At 44.0% G+C, this 21,636-nt stretch overlaps 1 protein-coding gene across 3 annotated transcripts in view; it reads right to left on the bottom strand.

The window, feature by feature from the left end:
• The window catches only part of KCNMB4 (potassium calcium-activated channel subfamily M regulatory beta subunit 4), a 159,646-nt gene that overhangs the window by 128,700 nt on the left and 9,310 nt on the right, over positions 1 to 21,636 (bottom strand). The window lies entirely within an intron of this gene.

The following is a 21,636-nucleotide window of genomic DNA, read 5'->3' as shown; positions in this document are numbered from 1 at the left end:
ATAACAGCGCTACCTCACATTAGACAGATAGATAATGCCAAGCCCGATGTTTAGTAATAAACATAATAAAATGGTACATAAAGACACACAAACACACAAAATCTGCGTTAGGCTGGGATCACACTTGCGAGAAACTCGCACGAGTCTCGCACCTCAGTACCCGGCACTCGGACCAGAGCATTCGCTGCATAGAAATGCATGCAGCCGCACATTCCAGTTCCGAGGGCCGGGTACTGAGGTGCGAGACTTGTGCGAGTTTCTCGCAAATGGGACCCCGGCCTTACGCAACATGTTTAATTAAAAAAAAATTTTTTTTTAAAATGGCATGGTCTCCCACGCAATTTTCTGCGCCAGACAGGGAAAGCTGGCGACCGGGGGCCGATGCTTATAGCCTAGCAATGGGTTAATAGCCAGGCTCACAGCTGTATTTAGCCTTTACTGGCTATTAAAATAGGGGGACCCCCCAAAGAAAACGATTTGGGGTCCCCCTATAATTAATAGCCAGAAAAGGCTATGCAGACAGCTGTGGGCTAATATTAATAGCCTAGGAAGGGGCCATGGATATTGCCCCCCCCCCGGCTACAAATGCCAGCTCACAGCTGCCCCTGAAATGGCGCATCTCTAAGATGCGCCAATTCTGGTGCTTAGCCTCTCTCTTTCCACTGCCTTGTAGCAGTGGCATATGGGGTAATATTTGTGGTGTTGATGTCACCTTTGTATTGTAAGGTGACATCAAGCCCGGCTTAGTAATGGAGAGGCGTCAATAAGATACCTATCCATTACTAATCCTATATTTGGTAAAGGGTTAAATAAACACACAGCCAGAATAAAGTATTTTAATTAAATAAAACACTACACACTTTGCCATCTTTATTGTACTCCTAATTCCTGCAACGCCCTTGATAATCTGCTAAAAAAAATAATAAACCAACAGTATACTCCCTGTTCCGACGTAATCTATTTAATAACGAGTGTCCCATGATGATATCCCCTATAGAGTGGTCAGGACATGTAACCTCTCTACAGGGCCTCCAGTGACACACTGACAGGAGATAATGGCTCCTGCAGTCTTATCACTGATGGTTCACTTTATGCTCTCACTTTACGGCACTTCTGCTTGAGAATTTTCCCGACAGCGGAGTGATCCGCATGCGGATGACGTGCGTAAAAAAACGCATTACTGGCTATAGAAACGCAAGCGTACGCAACGACATGGGTACGCTTTGCGTACGCACAAATTTACATAAGACATTGGGCGTGGCGTGTGTACAGTCAAAAATTCGCAGGGAAAATAGCACTTGCCGATCGTCTGCAATCGCAAACGCATGCATGCGTTTTTGCATGTGGTTGCGGACGATACGCTGCGGACTCAACCGCAAATGTGAACTTAGCCTAACATTGGTAGTGCACTACACTGCGGATTTGATTAAATTTCGCGAGTCCAAAAATGCTGCGGAAACGCATCAAAATCCGCAACGTGTGCACATAGCCTTAGCGCTCTGGAGCTCCTGCACTGGTTCATCCATCAAACACACGTGTTTCTCCACTGCCTTCATCCAGAAAAGCCATCGTTCTCTAGATGCTTGTTAATCATTATGTGCATAGGGAACAATAAACCCCTATGCGGATAACTGCTCTGTGGCACATCTGGCATTAGTAATAAAAGCAGGAGATTAAATGGGAAAACAAGAAGATAAACATTGGATAGAAGATATAGAAGATGTTTGGACACAAGTGCTACGATCAGACAACTCTAAATTTAATTTAAGGAATTTTGATCACAGAGAAGATGATGAAAAGAACAAATAACCTATGCAGCAGAAATACTTGACGTCATCTGTTGAACATGATATGAGGAAATGTAATTATCCAGTCATGTTTTTGTGCTAGAAAAGTAACAGAATTACAGAGGGTAAAAGAAAGCTTGAAGAAGGTTATCACTCCACTATGTAAAGCCATGTCCTCTGGAAACGGGGTAACTGAAGCAAATGTAATCCCACTACCAGACAATGTCTAAAAGCACTATCCCAATTTATAAAACACCTATTTAAGAAAATAGTCTCATGGCTAGTATTCAGACTGCAATGGGTCAAAGATTTAGGCTGAGGTCACACGTCGCGGTTTTTGCGGCGGTTTTAAATGCGCGATTTTGCCGCGAAAAATAAGCATCCCATGCAATCCTATGGGATTCCGCAATGCTGTGCTAATGCTGCGTTTTTTTCCGCGGCAGAATCGCTTCGCGGTAAAAAACGCAGCATGCTCATTAATTTAGCGGAATGGCGGCGATTCCGCCCAGACAGGAATGCATTGTTCTGCTTACTTTCCGCATGTGGCTGTGCCCACCATGCGAAAAGTAAGCAGAACATTTGCGAATGGTACCCACGATCCGGAGGAGGGGAGACTGTCCTCCGGGCTGTGGGTACCATATCCCTGTAAAAAATAGAATTAAAATAAAAAATATTGTTATTCTCACCTTCTGGCATCCCGCACAGCCTTCCCGCCTCTCTCTACGCTCCCAGCATCTTATGGTCCCAGTAATCCTTTGCAAGAATGACCGCGATGACGTCGCGGTCTCGCGGTCATACGAGATGACGTCGAGGGAGCGCGACATCTTGCGGTCATTCACACAAAGGATTACTGGGACCGGAAGATGTCGGGTGCGTGGAGAGAGGCGGGAAGGCTGTGCGGGACGCCAGAAGGTGAGAATAACAATATTTTTTATTTTTTTTTTTACATCCTGTCTTTTACTACTGATGCTGCATAGGCAGCCTCAATAGTAAAAAGTTGGTCACAATAGTCAAACACTGTGTTTAACGAGTGTGACGTGACCAACCTGTCAATCAGTTCTCCAAGCGATGCGCCAGATCGCTTGGAAAACGCTAGCATTCTGCAAGCTAATTACGCTTGCAAATCGCTAGTTTTTCTGCGGGAAAATCGCGGGAATTTAAAATGCGATTTTCCCGTGGAATGAAATTCCGGAATTCTCACGGTAACTTCCGCGAGAGTTCCGCTACGTGTGAACATAGCCTTACTGATTGAGAATTTAGATTGTGAGCCCCAATGTGGACAGCGATGAACATATATGATGGTGCTTTTTACGCAAACAAAATAAATACATAATTGCGGCTACTTGACAGCCTGAATACATGCGGGGATTGTCTGTTTGTTAGGAAATTCCCACATGTATTCAGGCTGTCAAGTAGCCAAAAATCATGAAGATGCGACAACAGAAAAAAAATCTCCGAGCACTTCCAAATACTCGGAGACCACCCGAGCAACGAGCATACTCGCTCATCACTAATACTAAATAATAAAAATAAATACTTTAATGTATGGGGTTCTTTAGAAAACGTGGAGCTCAGTTTCGCCAACAATAAACACCCTCAGGGGCATTTTGTTTACATTTTTACAACAGAGTTTGATAAAACAAAATTTGTTTTTCACAGCTTCTATGTATGACAGCGCATAGAAAAACCATAAGACGGGGCCCTATAAAATACACTTTTATTGATAATTTTAAAAGCACTGTACGGACACCCACACAAACACTACAAAAATTTCTAGCAGGAAAAAGAATAGAATATATATTGTTACCATTTAACAATTCTCTGTTTTTTTGCGTTTCCGTGCGGTCGCCACACACGTCAAATCGCCACGTGCGGATGCATCCGCATACAACGCATGACCATGCGTATCCAATGTTAAAGATAGGTACGCAGGGAAACGCAGGACGCATGCAGCAGTAGGCGGAGCTTCACGGAAGAAGGAAGGCAGAAGAAGGCAGCCAGCCGCAGCTCTCCTCAACACTAGTGTGACACCAGCCTTAGTGCAGAAAATATAACCATGTGGGTTGTTTGGGGCACATAATAATAATTATAATAATAATAATTTTATTTCGATAGCGCCGACATATTCCACAGCACTTTACATTTTAGAGGCGACTTGTACAGACAATAGACATTAAGCATATGCACAAGCACATAAATGCTTATATGAAATGAATCCAGAATCTACATACGAGACCCTATCCTTCATTCTTATAAGGTGTTTTTGTTTTTTTATCACACTGCATGGCAGACTGCAAAATAATTTAACACTAAATCTGCTAGTGATGGCAGAGTTTATAAGTCATAAGGGACAACTACCCAATGACTGTTTGGCCGACAGCCACCTGTCCCGATGATAAACAGAAATACTGAGCTTGGTGGCTAATCTTCAGGCAGAATAAAATTACTGGTCGCTGAAATTCGGCAGGCTGGATCCTTTTCTCCTCCTACATCATCTGTACATTACACTGACATTAGCACCGGCGGCTGAGTTTAGTGTAATGTGTATGAGGGCCTTTTTTCACCCTTTTATTCACTCATTCTGCTAAGAGATAAAGGCTGTAGAAGGCAAATGATAAACTCTTTCCCTAAAAATGTTGTATCATAAATTGAAGTTAAACCAAAAAAACACATGTATTTAAGTACAAAACAATCTGCAGCTGTATTTGCGGCAAATAGAAGCATTGTAGCGCAAGAACACATTTGAATGGCTACTATTTTTGCCAAATAAACCCCTCTGAGGGTGACTTTCATCCAATTCGTGGCTGACTTGACTTTTTCTCATTTAAGTAGGGGTCTTCCTTGCTGGACCTTGTTGCCGCCCCGTGTACCACCCCTGCTTGAATCTTTCACGCAGATCTTGCGCCTACTCTTCATTGGGCATGTCCAATAACCCAACAACCTTGTAGTGTAAGGTGAGCCGCAAAGTCAGAATTTCACCTTTTGACAAATATGTTTCCAGTAAGCCCCAGTTTGTCATTTGAGGGTAATGTGTATGAGATGTTTTCTTCTATAGGAACAAGCATATTCTGAACCTTACGTGCTGATGGCGAGTCACCTCACTCTGCACAATTATTGATTGGTAAGTTTTTAATAAAGTGCTTCTAATCCACCGACAGCGGGTGAGTCAGCTACTTGTAATTAAAAACTAAAACACAACTTTTATTAAGTACTGATATTTTTTGTTTGTTTTTGGCTTTCTAACAAAATCAATGTTCTTTTTTTTTTTCACTTCTCCGAGACTGTTATTTGTAACATCATGTTGCTGTTGAAGTGTACAGTCAGTCCTACGTATTGATTGACAATGCCATAAACTGAGAAGGCAGAGTTATAGAGCAATTACGGCTGAAGGCTTCAATTACCTTTTCCAACCAATCATATTGATAAACAGTCTACAAAGAAAATCAATAACTCAGCCATCTTGACAACCGGTAGAAAATCTTACAGACCACTATATCCCACCTTCACACGTATCACATGACATTTCCTGACAAGTGATAATGGTGATAGTCATTAAGGGCAGGTGCAGACGGCGGTAGATTCTCTCAACGGAGACATCCAGGTCGATTATGCTAAGCACACTCTGATCACACTCTGACCAAATTTTGATGAGAGTGTCAGCATGGTGTGATCCAAGTCAATGTTGTCTTCACTTCTTAAGTGGGTAACATTGTAACGTAAAAATATTTAATCAGCCGTACTTCTCTTTCCTTGCATTTTACACCCTTCTGGGTGAGCGGCTTGGTGCAGCACGGACCCAGCAGACTTTCAGCCATCCTGCAAGACCTTAAAGACGGAGGACCTGTGCTGACATCAGCATCACGTGACGCCCCACGTGACCGGCTAACCTCTGAACCCGGAAGTCGGGACGACAAATGGTGCACGATAAGCACAGCAGGCTCTGCAAACGTGGTCTTGCCGGCAGCATAACCATGGCAGGTTAGACTACTTTGTTCTTAACCTCCTCTACTTGACCACCGAGTATCACACCAGGAGCGCCCCCTCCTCTCTCCTATTTTGTTTCAAATATAAACTCAAGACAGTGAGAGTGCTGCTTGTGAGCTATGATTGAACCCACCAAGATAATTTCTATGTCATGTAGAGTTAGGGTTAGTAGAGGGAGCAAACACAAGAATTTCAGATATGGAGAGATTCAGTTTCAGATAGAGGGAGGACATTGTTTTAAGACAAACAATCCTTTGCATTCTCTTTTAGGGTGGCGGTGATGTCAGGGGAAGAAGTGTATAATTGCGTGTCGTCATCATAAAGATGATACTGGAATTCAAATCTACTGATTGCTTGTCCATTATTAGGGTGTTTGTATAGGGAGAAGAGATGGAGGCCTAGAACTGAGCCCTGAGGAACCCCTATGGTAAGGGAACGAGGAAAGGAGTAAGAGCCGGCAAAGGATACAGTGAAGGAGGGGTCTGAGAGGTGGGAGAAGAACCAGGTAAGAACAGTGTCCTTGAGGCCAATAGAGTGGAGCATAGTGAGGAGGAGCTGATGATTCACAGCGTCAAATGCAGCAGAGAGATCCAGGAGAATCAGCAGGGAGCAGTGACCATTAGATTTAGCTGTTAATAGACCGTTAGAGACTTTAGTTTTGGTAAAGTGTGAAGAGCAAAAACCAGATTGTAAAAGATCAAGAAGAAAGTGATCTGAGAGATAGCTGATAAAGCCCCCGTTACACACTGCGATATCGCTAGCAATATCGCTGTAAAGTCACCGATTTTGTGACGTTGCAGCGATCTTGCTAGCGATATCGCTGCATGTGATACTTACCTCCGACCGGCTCCCCCACTGGTTATCGCTGATCGCGCGAGAAGCTGCTGGACCATTTCTCGTCGTCCACTTCCTGCGGCGCTTCCTGCTGTGACGACGAGCGACGCGTGGAGCCAGGCGAGAGGACGCAGGATCGCCGCGTCTGACAGGTAAGTAGCGACCCCCGTCCCCAGCGATGTCGCTAGTGAGATCTGCCTGTTTGGCAGCTCACCAGCGACCACCTAGCGATGCACCAGCGATCCTGACCGCGTCATATCGCTGGTCGGGATCGCTGGTGCATCGCTAGGTGTAACGGTACCCTTAGGCAGGAGTGGCTCAAGAGTCCCAGGAGTTAGCTATGAAGAGAGGATTAGAACCAGGTCTATAGTTAGCAGCACAGTTCTGGTCGAGGAATGGTTTTTTAAGTAAAGGGGTTATGATGGCGTGTTTAAATTAGGTGGAAAGATACCAGAAGAAAGATAGAGATTATTTTAGTTAAGTGAGTGGTGACAACTGGTGAGAGAGACTGCAGGACAAGAGGTCACTGTTGCAGTTTGTAGGCCGAAAAGATGTGAGGAGTCGGGTAACAACTTCTTCTGCAACAGGCTCAAAGATGGCAAGTGAACTTGAAGTGCAGCAGGTAAGGAGATCCAGGCTCTGAGGAGATTGGCCACTCATTTCTGCCCAGATCCTCACCACTGAGGTTCGTGATGGAGACCTGTGCTTTAGGGCTCTGGATGGAGTTTAGAGTATGAAAAAGTCTTTTTGGATTGTTAACTAGTGAAGTGATGAGTGTGGTGAAGTAGGATTGTTTGGCCAGATAAACGGCAGAGTTATAAAGTTTTACATTGACACTATATACAGAGCTCCTGTGTATAATGTCACCAGTAATTACTATAACCTGTACACTATATACAGAGCTCCTGTGTATGATGTCACTGGTAAGTCACTGTATTACCTGTACACTGACACTATACACAAAGCTCCTGTACATAATTCCATAGGTAATCACTTGTTTTACCTGTGTACACTTACACTATATACAAAGCTCCTGTGTATAATGTCACCAGTAATCATTGTATTACCTGTACTCTGACACTATATACAGAGCTCCTGCGTATAATGGCACTGGTGATCACTATATTACCTGTACACTACATACAGAGCTCCTGTGCATAATGTCACTGGTAAGTCACTGTATTACCAGTACCCTGACTCTATACACAAAGCTCCTGTGTAAAATGCAACAGGTGATCACTGTGTTACCTGTACACTATACACTATGTTTAGAGCTTCTTTGATAATGTCACCAGTGATCACTGTATTACCTGAACACTATATACAGAGCTCCTGTGCGTAATATCACCAGTGATCACTGTATTACCTGCACACTATAGACAGTGCACCTCTGCATAATGTCACCGGTGATCACTATTACTGTACACTATATACTATATAGAGAGCTCCTGTGTATAATGTCATTGGTGATCCCTATATTATCTGTACACTATACTCAGAGTTCCTGTGTAAAATGGCCCTGGTAGTCCCTGTATTATCATGAGCGAGCGTATACATCAGACAAGTGTTAGACCAATGTTATTCTATGGGGGAGTGCAGATCAGTGTTTTTGTTTTCTCATGCCTGTTAGGCATAATAAAAAATTTGCAGCACACTGCAATTAGCAGCTAAAATCAGATTGCACTCACGCTCTGAAATGTACGGTTGCATGGAAAACATTGGACTGCACTGAGGTGACATCTGAATGCAATCCGATATCCTCAGACTCACACAAAGGTGAAATTTTGTTCCCCATCTTCACCTCACCTGTGCAACGTTTTATCATCATACAAAGCTGACACTCGGATCAAACTTTGATCAGTGTTTGATCCGAGTGTCATTTACATAGTCAATCTGATTGTCTCGGAAAAGAAAATCTACGATCATGTGACCCCGACCTAAAGCGTAATCTCACAACTTTTCTCCTCTAAAGGGTTGTGCACTTTGGGAGCTGAGCTACAGTATCTTTCAGCAGACACTATACACTGTAAGGAGCTGTGTGGTTCCCCTCCGTACAAAGTTTATCTATGGCCTCTCCCAGAGGTGATAACATCTGATTGGTGGGAATGTTGTGTCTCGGACCAGCTCTAATCTTAAGGTACCGTTACACTCCAGTGACGCACCAGCGATCCCGACAACGATACAACCTGGTAAGGATCGCTGGTACGTCGCTAAATGGTCGCTAGTAAGCTGTCAAACAAGCAGATCTACACAACGATGCACTAACGATCCGGGGATCCGTATAACGACCTTAGCCGTCGTTGGGACCTTGTCACACAGCAGCTATTCTGACGACTCACGCCTGCATCCCTGAGTTCTGAGTCACCAACGAGGTCGCTCGTCGGCATCAAACACAGCGATGCATGCTGCCCAGCGGGACACCAGCGATCAGAGAATGGCCCAGGACATTCGAGCATGATCAGCAAGATCACAGCGGGGGCCTGGTCACCGCTATGTGTCACACGTTGCAAGATCGCTGGCGAGGTCACTGTTGCGTCACAAAATCTGTGACGTTTCAGCGATCTCGCTATGTGAGACGTCGCCTTTATACTGATGACCAAAATGATAAGTCAGAAAAAGAAAAGTAGTGGACAATCCCTTTAAATCTTTATCCATTCAAGAATTTTTCCTTTCAGTCTGACCAAACATATAACAAAGTGACATTGCCTAAGATGAGAAATATAAATTAAAATTATATATATATATATATATATATATATATATATATATATATATATATATATATATATATTGCAAGGGATGAGCTCTCAGGTAAACGCTGGAGCAAACACAGGAGTCCAATTCATTGGTTCAAACAAACGTGCGGTTTATTAAATGTACATAAGCCATCCAGCTTAAACGAAAACAGCCTCCTCAGGGGACAAAAGGAATCACAGCATCAACACAGAAAATAAACAGTCCATATCCAGGTGCTTCTCACAAAATTAGAATATCATCAAAAAGTTAATTTATTTCAGCTCTTCAATACAAAAAGTGAAACTCATGTATTATATAGAGTCATTACAAACAGAGGGATCTATTTCACGTGTTTATTTCTGTTAATGATAATGATTATGGCTTACAGCCAATGAAAACCCAAAAGTCATTATCCAATTAAATTAGAATACTTTATAACACCAGCTTGAAAAATGATTTTAAAATCCGAAATGTTGGCCTACTGAAATGTATGTTCAGTAAATGCACTTAATACTTGGTTGGGGCTTCATTTGCATCAATTACTGCATCAATGCGACGTGGCATGGAGGCGATCAGCCTGTGGCACTGCTGAGGTGTTATGGAAGCCCAGGTTGCATTGTTGGATCTGGTGTCTCTCATCTTCCTCTTGACAATACGGGTTATCGTCAGGCAAGTTTGCTGGCCAATCAAGCACAGTGATCCTGTTGTTTTTAAACCAGGTATTGGTACTTTTGGCAGTGTGGACAGGTGCCAAGTCCTGCTGGAGAATGAAATTTCCATCTCCTAAAAGCTTGTCGGCAGAGGGAAGCATGAAGTGCTCTAAAATTTCCTGGTAGATGGGTGCGCTGACTTTGGGCTTGATAAAACACAGTGTACCTACACCAGTAGATGACATGACTCCCCAAACCATCATTGATGGTGGAAACTTCACACTAGACCTTGGAAATAAAGGTCCCAGAGTCTGGAGGAAGAGTGGAGATGCGCACAATCCAAGCTGCTTGAGGTCTAGTGTGAAGTTTCCACAACCAATGATGGTTTCAGGAGCCGTGACATCTGCTGGTGTAGGTCCACTGTGTTTTATCAAGACCAAAGACCCTAAAATATGTTGTGCAATTTCTCCTGAGCATGATTATACCCTATATGTGGGAGAATACTACTGTTTGAGCGCATGGTAGAGCTCAGAAGAGAAGGAGCGCCATTTGACTTTTTGAATGCAAAATTTGGTGGAACAATTAGCCATGTCACGTTTGGAGAGCCCCTGTTGTGCCTAAACAGTGGAGAAACCCCACAAGTGACCCCATTTTGAAAACCACATCTCTAAAGGATTTTATCCAAGTGTCTGGTGAGCATTTTGAACCCACAGGTACGACACAGAATTTGATAACATTAGGTTGTCATATTCATTATTTTAGTGTTGACTTGCTACTCCAGTTTGCATCAGGTGCTTGGTATGCAACGAATATCTTGGGTGGTTGAGATCCTGCCCCGCATGTTTCAGAGCTGATAAACACCCAAAAAAACAAATAGAGATCTGAGATACTCTGTGCATACCCAAGCACCTGATGAAAACTTGACTAGCGAGCACTTGACTCAACACTAATGAAGACATATCAAAATTTTTTTTTTTTACTTTTGAAAAAACACCAATTCTAACCCTAACATACCCCTAACCCCAACCCTAACCCATTATTTCCATCTCCTCTAATATGCATATCATGTCAGAAGAGAGAGAAATCATTGAATCAGCTGGCAACTTTTTTTTGTGATCGTCATTATTCAGTGAATAACAGCGATCACGTGATCGTACACTGGATTTTTGGACTCTGAGGGGCACTACAGCCTTATTCTCTATCGCTGTTCTAAAACGGTGAGGGCAATGAGGGAATGGGTACACTTAGCGGCCGCCGTTTTAATGCGTATCGGCGGGTTAAATGTGAGTCCTTCACTCAACCTCTAGCAGAGACTGAGCCACACAAGCAAGGTCTTTTCACCTTGCACACACCACATACTGTATCTACCCGCAGCTGTTTGCAAGTCAAATGTTGCTATCCATTACTGACAGCGGCACGTAACATGCGCAGGCCGTAAGCGCATCACAAGTCCTGCCCGTCGGCACCCCTGTCTCATGATCGATGGGTTGTCATGGCAGCCTAGGGTCTGCCTCTTCTGGGTACAAAGCGAATCACAGCACCAAAACAGAAAATATTTAAGTTATACTATTGCCATTATGATACTATAGTATTGGATGATATGGTCCCACTAGGATAATGGAATCCCCTTATGCACTGACACTTTAAGGAAAATAATACAGTATTTTGGGCTAGACATCACCTCCTGTTCATTGCATGCACATGCATTTAACAATATAACTGTCTCCAGATTAGGCTGATGTATAGCTCATAAGGGTTAATTGCATATCTGCACTTGGTCAGTACAATTTTCATATGCTGGGTCTGTACTTTATATGGTTCCTCACACTACAGGCATCAGTTTTTATTATTAATGTTGTATGTCAATTTTGATCGTGTTCAATAAAGGATATATTCTGCATAACTATCCCCCAGTGTTCATGTCTGCCTACTAGGCTTCTCTAGGAATATCGTATAGTGGTACGGTTTGATTTATATATATTTAATACTGCAGCATTCAGAAATGTCCAATCTATCAAAATATAAAGTAAGTTAATCAGATCGGTAAGCGGCGTAACAACATCAAAATCAAAACACCAGAATTATGTTTTTTTGTAAGCTGCAACATTGCAATAAAATGCAATAAAGGGAGATTAAAAGATCGCATCTACACCAAAATGGTATCAATAAAAAACATCAGCAAAAATAAACCATCACCCAGCCCCAGATCTCGAAAAATGAGAACGTTACGGGTCCCGGAAACTGACGACAAAAGCAAAAACTTTGTTCTTACAAATTTCTGAATTTTTTTCCCCCATTTAAATAATAAATTATACATGTTTGGTATCTTCATAGAATAACGCAGTCGCATGACAACTGTGAGATAGATTACAGGGGAAAAACACTCCAAGCAGACATACAGGAACTGGAGAAAACGGAGTCTAAGGCCATGTGCACACGATGCAGATTTCCAGGGGATCCGCAGCGGATTTTACCGCGCAGAAACATTGCATATCCGCATTGTGATGTACAGTAGCATGTTAATCAATAGAAAAAAAAAACCCGCTGTGCAGACGCTGCAGATTTTTCCGCGCGGTTTTCTTGTGGTTCAAAATATGCAGCATGTCACTTCTTTTGTGCGGTTTTCCACCTGCTCCATTCTCCAAATCCGCAGGGGAAAACCGCACAAAAACTGCAAGAAAACCGCAAAAAAACAGGAAGAAATCCGCAGGAAAAATGCAGGTCATTTGACCTGCGGATTTCTTCAATTCTGTGCGGAAAAATCTGCAGGGCAAAAAAGTACAAAAGTTTAAGCAGTTTTTCAAACAGTGTATAGAAAAGACACGCAAACAGACAACCATGAGTGATCACTGCCGCAGTGAGTAAGGAACAAGTGCTTATACATGCAGTATGCTTATAGGTAGGAGCAACCCTAATCAGCCTATATGATCAAATATTACAGGCCTAGTGGGCACAATTAGCAATTAGTTTAGAAGGGCGCACCTTAGGCTGGTTTCACATTCGCGCTTTTTAAGCGCACGCACGGCCGGGGGTAGCTCCGCCCCCGAGCCGGCTCTCTGCCCGGCGTGCCCGCCCCTTCCTTGTAGCGCCGCCTCCTAGCGCACAGCGGCACCTGCGATCGGCGCACCCTATCTTTAGCATAGGGTGCGCAGATCGTGCGCTAGTTGCGCTTTGACCTGCGCTGCGCACTTTTGACGGTGCGCCGTGCGCGCCAAAATCCAACTTTTCGGATTTTGGCGCGCACGGCGCACCGTCAAAAGTGCGCAGCGCAGGTCAAAGCGCAACTAGCGCACGGCCTGCGCACGATCTGCGCACCCTATGCTAAAGATAGGGTGCGCCGATCGCAGGCGCCGCTGTGCGCTAGGAGGCGGCGCTACAAGGAAGGGGCGGGCACGCCGGGCAGAGAGCCGGCTCGGGGGCGGAGCTACCCCTGGCCGTGCGTGCGCTTAAAAAGCGCGAATGTGAAACCAGCCTAACCCAAACATCCGAGGAATAGATTTCATGTCATAGAAAACGAGTTTTACATTTAAATCTTGCATTCTCCAGGGGAATTTCCCATTTTCCAGTACACTACATGGTAAAATCAGCCGTGTCATTCAAAAGTGCAACTTGTCCCTGCTATGTACTGTGTAAGGCTAGTTTCACATTTGCGTTTCAGGGCGCAGCGATGGCCTGCGCACGGCTGCCGCTAAGCCCCGCTCCCTGCCTGGCCCCCTCCGATAGCTCCGCCTCCAGGCGCATGACGCTGCATACGTCATGCGTCCCCTATCTTTATCACTGAGGACGCAGGCCGTTCGCAGTATGCGTTTTGGCGGCGCCTGCGTCCTTTTGACGGTGCGCCGACCAGCGCCAAACGCAACCTGCTGCAATTTGGTTGTGCTCGGCGCACCGTCAAAAGGACGCAGGCACCGCCAAACGCATACTGCGCCCTCAGTGATAAAGATAGGGGACGCATGACGCATGCAGCGTCATGCGCCCGGAGGTGGAGCTACTGGCGGAGGCGCGGCAGGGGTGGGGCTTAGTGGCGGCCGTGCGCAGGCTGTCGCTGCGCCCTGAAACGCAAATGTGAAACTATCCTAATGGCTGTGACTGACCATGCAGGAACATAGTCTGCACAAGTGTACTGTAGGCTATGCTACACGTTGTGCTTTTGTTGTGATTTATTGCTGCGTCTTTTTAGGCATAGCGATAAGCTGCTTTTTACAGCAACAGCAAAAGCTTTTCAGAAATCTCAGGCAAACACGTTGTTGATTTTTCCTGCCTGAAGTAGAAAACTGCTGCTTTTTTGAAAACTGCAGCATGTCAATTCTTTCAGTGTTTTTGTAACTTTTTTTCACCCATAGAAAGCAATGAGTAAGTGGATAAAAACAGCAAAAAAATGTTGCCATCAGTTTTTGCAGTGTTTTTAATGAAAAAAAGCAGGTACAGCGGGATGTGAAACCCATTTAGTTTTGTGATTTTTAAGTTTAAACATCAATGTCTTGGTATCATCCCATGAGCCTGGCAGTTAAGCCCCCGTTACACACAGTGAGATCGCTAGCGATATCGCTAAAGCGTCACCGATTTTGTGACGCAGCAGCGATATTGCTAGCGATATCGCTATGTGTGACACTCACCTCCGACCGTCTCCCCCGCTGGCTATTGGTGATCACGCGAGAACCTCCTGGGCCGTTTCTCGTCGGCCACTTCCTGCTGGCGCCAACGAGCGACGCGTGGACGCGGGCGGGAGGACGTCTTCATCGCCGCGTATGACAGGTAGGTAACGATCGCTGCTGCGTCGCTGTGAGTTCTGCCTGTGTGGCAGCTCACTAGCGACCACTTAGCGATGCACCAGCGATCCTGACCGGGTCATATCATTGTCGGGATCACTGGTGCATCCCTAAATGTAATGGGACCCTTAGTATCAGTACAGTTTAATTAAATTAGTGATATGTGTAAAAGTAAATATTGTCTGACCACAGTGTGAAATTGAACAATACCTGACTAACTCAATGCACTGCCAATGTGTTAGGCCGGGATCACACATGCGAGAAACTCGGACGAGTCTCGCATGTTAATACCCGACACTGCCGCCGGCACGAGGGAGTGAAGCCTGTGGCTACATGTGTTGCTATGCAGCTGCACGCTCCGCTCCGAGTGCTGGCGGCAGTGTCGGGTATTAACATGCGAGACTCGTCCGAGTTTCTAGCATGTGTGATCCCGGCCGGAGGTAAACTATGCCGGACCAATTCACTCCCTTCCGCTGTTTTTACATTTTCAATTGTGCATTTTTTCATAAACTCATATAAACTTTTTCGTTCAGAATAGTCATTTTTTCAGACAAAAGTCTTTTTCAACTAAATAATTTGATCAATTGCCCTTTTTTTCCAAAAACATTTTATGGTTTCATATAGGTGTTGCATTGGTGGCCTAACACCTTGTATTGCTCATGCTTGTATGATGGAAGCAAAGCTAAAATTTGCAGAAAAAAAAAGCAATGTGTGAACACAGCCTTATGCACTCACACGTGCTGAGAGTTTCAATGGATCACAAGATCAGCAAGCACGGACTATGGGCAAAGATTTATTTCTATGCGGAGGGCTTGGAATATAAGAGTAAAAATACATAAAATGTAATAGAGATATATTACAAAGATTATACTGAGCATCTGCGACATCCATTAAGACATACATTATTCTGTCCATATAATTTTAGGCACTGACTGCTCAAAACGGAAATGACTGAAAAGAATAAACGATAAAAGAGAACCGTTCCTAAAGCAGTCCCTGTAATACAAGGCTGAATTAACCGTTAATTTCTGGATCCCGCAAATTGTATAATAACACGCTAATAATGAATAGGACGACTACGTGGGCAGATTTATTCTCATGGACTGCTAGACCCTGGAAGTGCTGATCCTTGTATGCCCTGTATTCACCAAGTCAGAATCACTGTGACATGTTTACAAATAAATGGATTGTTTTCTGTAAATAAAAACTTCAGTTCCTGGAAGTGACGTTTTTATAAATCTAATGATCATTTCTTAAGCCAGGGAATAACTGGAAGAAGAGTTTACGTTTTGTGCCAAGAAGTGACAAGTCACCGCACAACACGGCACAGGAGAGCGCGTGCTACCTATGTCGCCTATCAGATTGCTGGTGCGTCATCCAGACACTCTGAAGAAACGATGACACTTTTTTGCTGCACATATAACTGCAGCCATAGTGACGCCAAAGTACTGGACTAAAGAGGTCATTTTCAATACGAAAGGAAATTCCATAAAAAAAAAAAAAACAGGATTGCTCATTTATCATATCCCACTCTGACCACTGCAGCCAATCACTGCTTCATAGGTCGAGTCCCGTACATGCTGACAAAACACTGAGGCCAGTCATGGGAATGGGATCAGTAGCACTCGACACTGGTGCAGCAGGGATTAAACAGTGATGGTTCTTTTGCTAATTTGGGCCATTTTTTGCCACTTTTTTTTTAGATCCCAGACAATTCCTTTAATTGACGGCAGCAGAGACATCTGAGCTGGAGAGAGTAGCTCCATTTCATTGATATATGGGACACTTACTGATGTATTGATCGTCACTGGAGCACAATAAAGCATGTCCTCAGTCATTTATGAAGTCCCCCCTGAAGAGGAAAGTTAGTATGTCACTGTACAGACCCATAATGAGGTCTATAAACATCATAGCGCAGCCTGGTACCATGGGATGATGACTAGAAATGGAAAACTGCGCATTTCACGCCAGCAGAATGGCATGGTTTATGCCTGTTTAGAGCAAGCTGACACTGATGAATGTGACTGACGTTCTAATTCTGTTAGTGTCATGGATTTCCTAATCAATACTGAAACGATTAACTGTGTAAAATAAGATTCTTATGAAAACGGGGAATAATACAATTTTGATCAGTGTTCATTTAAAAGAAAGGATCTGATTTATTTTCCCAGGAAAATGGCCACTGTTGCCCATGGCCCTGTTTGGTACTGCACTCCAGCGTCATTCACCTGAGCTGCAATACCAGACACAGCCTGTGTACAAGAATGGCACTGTTTGTGAAACCACTATTAACACTGTTTTCTAATCTCAGAATGACATATCAGCTGCCTTAGGTCTGTCTCATTAATAATCAAGGAGAAAACAAATGAGTATAATCATACATTTCACATCCATCAATACCCATCATGAGTATTATTTATGGTTATAATATATAGGTCCCATCATATATCTCCAGTGTTTGCCGGTAGGGGTACTACGAGCCCCGTCATCCATCAGCCTCTGTACCGGCAGATCGTGGGGCAGTGGTCACAATGTGCAATCTATACTGTAATTAGGGCGTACGTGATAACATTTCCAGCTTTAATTAGAACTTGTTGGGCCATGACTATCTTATTCCACATATGCCCCTGGCAACTATCGAAAAGTTGGAATTGTAAAGTCCAGTGTGTTCTACTGTAAGTCAATACAGTACATAATGAATCCTACAGTATTCTGGTGCCTGCAGGGGTTATTTAGCAGGAACCTCTACCACATCCCCTCCTCCTTAGTAAGCTTTTCTTATGTGTCCTCACTATACTCAATGGCCTCCCCTTTGCTTTGCAGTAGGATACCAAGCTCAAATTCAGAAGGAGCTGAGGCAGAGCCAAGGCCATTAGACATAATGAGCAACCATTAGAAATGTACAGTCACATTTAGGCTAAGTACCGACAAATCACACTGATTTCTGATCAGAGTTTGGTCAGTGTGATCACAGTGTGTTACGATTCTCCTGGTGGAGGAGAAGATAGATAAAAATGGCTAAAATCTTCTCCATTCTGTCAGGCCATGGAAATTAGGCTGCACTCTGATGTCATCCGAGTGCAGTCCGATGGTTTCCTCTCTCACTGACTTGCATGGCCGAGTGTCATCCGAATATCGTGTCAATCTTGGGAATGAAGTGATTTTTTTTCCTTCAGATCAGCTGAATCCAAAATAAAAATCTGACTTATGTACAGCCCCATGAAATAACATTGGCCCAAGTGCGATCCAATGTTGTATCAGATCGCACTTGGACCCAAAATACGTTCAGGTGCATAAGCCCTTTGCCATGAGGCAAAAAAAAAAATCACTGCATGCCAGAGTTTTACACGATATTCGGATCACGGTCGGCCACGCAAGTCAATGAGTCCATGGCCTGACAGAATGGAGAAGATGGAGACATCATTTTCTCCCATCTGCTCCTCATCTGAGAGAATCGCATCACACTATAATCACAGTGTGATTTGCTCAATTGTTCTGATGATCTCAGATAGGGGAATACACAGTTATCTGCACCTAGGCTAAACTAGTACATCGGTGTAATATCTTAGGGCACTTTCACAATTAGCATTTTTATCTGCAGGAAATACATTAGGTGCTAAAAAGGGTGTATAAAGATATTGTAAAAAAAAAAAAAAAAACATTTGTAAAAGCTGCAAGTCAAAGCAGTATTGTTTGATTGAGTTTAGTAAAGGAGTTTCTCAAATAAAGGTCTTTATTCTGGTTGTGTCTTTATTTACCAAGTAACTGTAGGTTTAGTAATGGATAGGTGTCTTACAGACGCCTCTCCATTACTAAGCCGTGGGATTGACGTCACCTAACAATACAAAGGTGACATTAAACCCATAAGTATTACCCCACTTGCCACCACTACAGGGCAAGTGGGAAGAGTCGGGCAAAGCACCAGAATTGGCGCATCTAATAGATGTGCCTTTTCTGGGCAGCTGCGGGCTGCTGTTTTTAGGCTAGGGGGGCCTATATCAATGGCCCCTTACCAGCCTGAGAATACTAGCCCTCAGTTGTCTGCTTTAGCAAGGCTGGTTGTCAAAAATGGGATGGACCCCACGCAGTTTTTTAAATTATTTATTTAACTAATTAAAAAATCAGCGTGAGGACCACTCTATTCCTGATAACCAGCCTTGTTGAAGCTGACAGCTGAGGGTTGCAGCCCCCAGTTGTGAGTTTTGTCTGGTTGGTTGAAGAAACTAGGGGGGCCCCACGTCGGGTATTTCCATTCCTTTATTTCATTAGATCGCAGGTGGCGGGTGAGGAATACCCCGGTTATCTGCTCCTGCTGTCACTGCTATTAGCGGCAGCAAGTGTCGGATGATGGGAGTAATTGTCCCAAAAGCCCCCACCTGCTGTCATCATTCTGACTTTAATATAACTCTCATCATTCTCTCCTGCTCATGCTGATCGCCGGCAGAGCAGGGGAGAATGATGAGAGCCAGCTTCAGCGCCTGCCGCCGGGGGAACAGCACTTACTGTAGCGCTTCTTCCCCAGTCCCGATACGTGTCACACGGAGGACATCGATGTGTGTTCTCCATGTGCAGAACATTTTGCCGTCCGCACTGACAGTAAAAAACGGACATGTCAGCGTGTTTTGTCCACTGACAAACGATCCATGGAAACACACTGACATGTGACAAGACCCATTCATTTGAATGGGTCTACGTGTGTACATGTCTCCGGTACGTGTGAGAACTGTCACCACACGTACCGGAGACACGGACGTGTGAAAGAGGCCTTAGTGGAACACTTATTTCCAGCACAGGGGAATAAGTATTGAGATAGCATCCACTAGTACACTGGTATTGGAGATACTGTGAAGAGGTTTACATTTTACTTATATTCATAGATTTGGGCTAAAAATCATTTTCATCTGCGTTTTATTTCGAATTTTGCACCGTTTGCATTCTATAGCATCAGTGTTGCATGAGTTAACTGAGCAAGCATCAGTGAGCCCGCTGTGAGGAGTTTGTATCTCTTTTTTTCTCTGTGTTTTTCTTAGCTCCTCTTAGCCTCTCCCCTCTTCTGATAGAAATACATGCAGGTGCACGCTCCGGTCCCGAGTGCCGGCGGCAGTGCCACGTATTGATGCGGGTTTCTCGCATCACACTTGCAAGTGTGACCCCAGCCTAGAAGCCAAATCGTGCCTTTTTTTTTTAATGTAACCTAATTGTAAAAAATAGTTTTAGCCCCAAACATATACAGTATATATAAAAACTCTCTTTAAATACTGATTTGCCCATTACATTTTACAATGGCAACCCTGCCTATAACTGCGCTGAAAAATACACTAAAATATATGATTTGTGAGACTTCATGCATCGTCAAGAGCAAGGCAACATTTCCAGTGGGGAGAGAGTGAGAGACACAACAGTCAGAGCCACGTCCTTCACGCAGGGGCGACGTGTCAGCACACATTACGGTAAGGAGCCCTGCGCAGGTGTGACAGTGCGCTCACCTGCACATCCTACGTAGACTGCAGAACACAGCGCTGTGGACACACAGCTCAGAGGGAAATCATCCACAGAACTGGACTGTGGATTCGGGATGAGCACAGGTGACAGATCTCGGGAAGTGTAATGTAGTGTGAGGAATGAGTGACTCCGGCGTACAGTGTGCGCAGCGCCGTGATGGGGAAACACATGTACAGAATCGCATTCCCTAGGCAACAGAGCTTATGTCACAATGGTAACAGCTGTATTAACTCCTTCATCAATTAGTCTACAGCCCCAATTAACCCTTACTGCCCTTGCTATATTACCAGCTGATAATAACCATTTATGAATAGCATAGCACTAATACCAGTGACTGTACTATGTGATCACCATGGAATATTGTCATCCTATGCCACGGCGAGGCAGCATGAGACACCGCCATAAAATCTGGCACACGGAGAAGAAACAAATCCATTATTCACATGTTACTTAACCTCATCATGTTGGGTTTAGTGCCAGCAATGCAATGCTATCCAGCCCGCTCAGAACACTGCAGCGCTACAGACGACTAATATATCTATCCCAGCAGTGACAAGCGACTGGCCGGGGGGCATCAGTACCATCTCTTATGTGATTAGGGGCATAAGATCCCCCATTTACCTGCAGCCTACAGAATATGGCAGATACTTCACCTAGGTAGGTAATATTCCTTACAGGTCTATTCTGTGATCAGATCACTGTCACACATATCCGACCCTCTATCCACACCCCTTACTAGCTACAGAAGTATGATGTGAAAAGATGACAGATATGAGGATGATGATTCTTCGGATGCTTCTATGTCATAGCATGAAGTGTATCACGTGTCACCAAGTTGATGAGAAACTCTCATAGAATGTAATAATGACTGTTACCAACTACAGAGCAAATAAAGTCAAAGAGGGTTCCGGAACTAAAAAAAAATGGCTAACTACAGAAAATGTGATAAAATAAAAAATGAGCAATACTCATCTGTTCAATCCCACTGTCCTTTCAGCACCGATGTTCCTACAGTACCCAACCGGCTATACTTACTGACCTGATACAGTGACATCACATACATTTACGTGACCGTTCATCCAATCACTGGCCTACGCAGTGAAGCTGCTGGAGCCAGTGATTGGCTGCAGTGGTCAGGCAGATGTACGCAATGTTATATGTGCAGGGAAGTAAAGGAAGGACCAATGGAACAGCAGCAATGGAGAGGTGGAGGATTGAGCAGGTATTTGTTTCATTATTCTACTGTTACCCAACTGTTGCAAAATTGCCTTTAAAATAATATTTATTGAGCCAGAGAATTACAAGGTACCTAGACTTTAAGGCCAGTTAGACACTTGTTAGGAGCCATTTTATCAGTGAACAAGAAACTTCAAA

Source organism: Dendrobates tinctorius, unplaced genomic scaffold (assembly GCF_039654945.1).
Source record: "Dendrobates tinctorius isolate UK_male_01 unplaced genomic scaffold, ASM3965494v1 ptg000224l, whole genome shotgun sequence".
NCBI lineage: Eukaryota > Metazoa > Chordata > Amphibia > Anura > Dendrobatidae > Dendrobates > Dendrobates tinctorius.
Note: the sequence above shows the minus strand (reverse complement) of the source record. Positions and strands in the feature narration are given on the sequence as shown.